This window comes from Budorcas taxicolor, chromosome 1 (assembly GCF_023091745.1).
Source record: "Budorcas taxicolor isolate Tak-1 chromosome 1, Takin1.1, whole genome shotgun sequence".
NCBI lineage: Eukaryota > Metazoa > Chordata > Mammalia > Artiodactyla > Bovidae > Budorcas > Budorcas taxicolor.
In genome coordinates this window covers 99,123,452-99,127,439 of record NC_068910.1, presented here as the reverse complement: position 1 = coordinate 99,127,439, position 3,988 = coordinate 99,123,452, and the positions used below count along the sequence as shown (strand labels likewise).

The window sequence follows — 3,988 nt, the reverse complement described above, 5'->3', positions numbered from 1 at the left end:
TCCATGGACATGAGTCTTAGCAAGGTCTGGAAGTTGGTTGACAGGGAAGCCTGGCACGCTGCAGTCCTTGGTGTCACAAAGAGTATGACACAACTCTTTTTACTCTCCTCTTTCACTTTCATCAAGAGGCTCTTTAGTTCTTCTTTGCTTTCTGCCATAAGCACTTTCTCTTGATGTACTCTGCATATAGGTTAAATAAGCAGGGTGACAGTATACAGCCTTGACATACTCCTTTCCCAATTTTGAAACTGTCTGTTGTTCCATGTCCAGTTCTAACTGTTGCTTCTTGACCTGCATACAGATTTCTGAGGAGGCAAGTCAGGTGGTCTGATATTACCATCTCTACGAATTTTCCACAGTCTGTTGTGATCCACACAGTCAAAAGCTTTGGCATAGTCAATAAAGCAAAAGCAGATGTTTTCTGGAACTCTCTTGCTTTTTTGATGTTTCAACAGATGTTGGCAATTTGAACTCTGGTTTCTCTACTTTTTCTAAATCCAGCTTGAATATCTGAAGTTCATGGTTCACGTACTATTGAAGCCTGGCTTGGAGAATTTTGAGCATTACTCTACTGGCATGTGAGATGAGTGCATTTGTGCAGTATCTTGAGCATTCCTTGGCATTGTCTTTCTTTGGGATTGGAGTGAAAACTGACCTTTTCCAGTCCTGTGGCCACTGCTGAGTTTTCCAAATTTGCTAGTATATTGAGTGCAGCACTTTCACAGAATCATTTTTTTAGGATTTGAAATAGCTCAACTGGAATTCCATTACCTCCACTAGCTTTGTTTGTAGTGATGCTTCCTAAGGCCCTCTTGAGTTCACATTCCAGGATGCCTGGCTCTAGGTGTGTGATCACACCATCGTGATTATCTGGGTCATTAAGATCTTTTTCGTATAGTTCTTCTGTGTATTTTTGCCACCTCTTCTTAATATCTTCTGTTTCTGTTAGGTCCATATCATTTCTGTCTTTTATTGTACCTGTCTTTGCAAACAGTATTATAAAGGACTACTGATTCTAAAGTCTGCTGTTTACTTTTGTCTTCTCACCTCTATTTTATAGCTCTTGATAATGTGCAATTTAAATTTGCTTAAGTTTCTTTTCCTCTATATCTCTATACATAGGATTATCATTTAAATTAAATTACAGAGTACATATAGAGCACTTTGAATAATCATAGCAAGCATTCAATAAGCATTAGCCCTTATCACTATGCAGTTCCTGGTTGATACAAATTATATAACTACTAATACATCTTCACGGAGAAGGCAATGGCAACCCACTCCAGTACTCTTGCCTGGGAAATACCATGGACAGAGGATCCTGGTAGGCCACAGTCCATGGGATCGTGAAGAGTCGGACAGGACTGAACGACTTCACTTTCACTTTTCACTTTCATGCATTGGAGAAGGAAATGGAAACCCACTCCAGTGTTCTTGCCTGGAGAATCCCAGGGACAGGAGCCTGGTGGGCTGCCATCTATGGGGTCACACAGAGTCGGACATGACTGACATGGCTTAGCAGCAGCAGTAGCAATACATCTTCAAACATGGATGTGTGCTGTGCTTAGTCACTCAATCCTGTCCAACTCTTTACGCCCCCATGGACTGTTGCCCACCAGGTTCCTCTGTCCATGGATTCTCTAGTCAAGAATACTGGAGTGCATTGTCATGCCCTCCTTATGGAGATCTTCCCAACCCAGGGATTGAACCCAGGTCTCCCACACTTCAGGTAGATTCTTTACTGTCTGAGTCAACACAGATAAAACTTGTTAGAGTGATGGGCTGGCAGTGGGTCCAGGTCTGCAGGCTGGTCCTATGGGTGGCGGCCTATGGGTCGGGCCCTGTTCCCAGGTCTTGTGAGCTGGAGTTCCTGCTCTGCACAGCCATGCCCTCAAACCAGACAGAGAACACCATCTGGGCTGCCCTGAGGTGTGGAGCTGGAAGGTCAGCTCAGCCAACTTGCCCATTTCACAGATTTGGAAATTCATCTCCAGGGATAGGATTCGACTGGTACTGTATCTCTAAGATACTTCAAGATAGAGACCAAATGGGACAGATGGACATTTGACCAGCCTTTCCACTTCATCCCTCCAGTTTGTTCATTCAGCAAGTATTTTTTAAGTACTTCCATGATCCAGGAGGCCTGGGTTAGATCCCTGGATTGGGAAGATTCCCTGGAGGAAAGCATGGCAACCAACTCCAGTATTCTTGCCTGAAGAATCCCCATGGACAGAGGAGCTTGGTGAGCTACAGTCCTTGTGGTCACAAATAGTCGGACATGGGTGAGCAACTAAGCACAGCACAGGGCAGGCAGGAGACCCTGGATACCTCTGCTACGGTGGCCGGGCCCACAGGGCCATGTGGATAGCTTTGTGCACATTGGTTGGGCTCCATCCAGTGGTCTGTACACACAGACAATTCCAGAGACCCTGCTTGAGCTTGGAGCTGCCTCCCTATTTCCCACAGCTGGTGACTGGCCCAGAGGTCCTCAGCCTTAGGTCTCTGCCTCTAAGCTGTCCACTTGTGGGGCACGGAGGGTCAGGATCCAGGCTGGCCCCTCACATTCCTGCATTTTCCTAGGAGCCATGTGGGGCCAGAGGAGCCTGTGCTGGGCCCTGCCTGCCTCTGCCTGTGCCTGCTTCTGCTTCTGGGTTACAGGTGCCACTGCCCACTTCTGCTCCGCGGCCTGATGCAGTGCCAGGACTGTGGCAAGCTCCTCCTGCGCTCCCTGCTCTACAGCTCCTTCCGGGGCAGTGACACCGCCGTGGACGCTGCCTTTGAGCCTATCTACTGGCTGGTGGACAACATGATCCACTGGTATGGGGTGGTGTTTGTGGTGCTGGTGATCGTGCTGACCAGCTCCACTGTGGCCATCACCTATCTGTGTGTCCTGCCTCTCATCCTCCAAATCTACTCCGTGCCCTGGCTTTGCTGGCATTTCTTCCATAGTCACTGGAATCTGATTCTCATAGTCTTCCATTACTTCCAGGCTATCACCACCCCACCTGGATACCCATCCCAGGGCAGGAATGATAGGATAACAATCTCCATCTTTAAGAAGTTCATTAACCCCATGCCAGCCTGAAAACACCACTGCAGCATCTGCAATAGCTGTGGAAGCTGGGACCTTTTCCAGGAGGCTTATGCTGCCATCTAGACTTGCCACCAGACTCCACCACCCATTCTCTCCTTCCAAGAAAGAGTGACTCACAAGAGTCTTGTCTACCTCTGGTTCCTGTGCAGTTCTGTGCCACTTGCCCTGGGTGCCCTAACTGTATGGCAGGCTGTGCTCATCAGTCGAGGTGAGACTAGCGTTGAAAGGTACATCAACAAGAAGGAAAATCAGTGGCTGCAGGCCAAGAGCAATTTTTGGGAATCATTACAACTATGGCTGCTTGGACAACTGGAAGGTATTCCTGGGTGTGGACACAGGAAGGCACTGGCTTACTCTGATGTTGTTACCTTCCAGTCACTTGTCCCATGGGAACGGAATGAGCTGGGATCCCCTGTCCTGGGTGACTGCTCACTCAGCCTCTGTGATGGCAATGTGAGCATGTGAGCTGGAGTGTGTCAGCCACAATTTGAGCACCACCATGCTTCTGGCATTGCCTCAAGGGCCTCCAAGGATATCTTCTTGAGATCCTTGAGTCAAAAGAGCCAGTGGGCCTGCCCCAGGGTACCATGCGGGGACAGCTCAAGGACCAGTCTCCTGGCCATTGCAGAAGCAAGGCACAATGTGGAGAAATCCTAGGACTGATGTTTGTTTACTCAGGCAAACAGAAGTTCCAGCCCCAGACTGGAGATCAGGCAGCTAGCAACCTTGCCAGGTTGACCCTGATCTCCTCCAGGTTACAGCACTGGGGTTGGCCACCACCTCTTCCACTTGCGGTCTCAGGAAACAGCTGAATGGTCGAGATGAGATTTTGGCTTCTCAACAGGGCAAAGATACCAGGCCTACTGCTGAGGTCATGGCCACTTCTCATGTGCT

The 3,988-nt window shown here is 48.5% G+C and overlaps 1 pseudogene; it reads left to right on the top strand.

The window, feature by feature from the left end:
• Positions 1–1,777: 1,777 nt before the first annotated feature.
• On the top strand, positions 1,778–3,551 carry LOC128052276 (palmitoyltransferase ZDHHC16-like; annotated as a pseudogene).
• Positions 3,552–3,988: the final 437 nt, after the last annotated feature.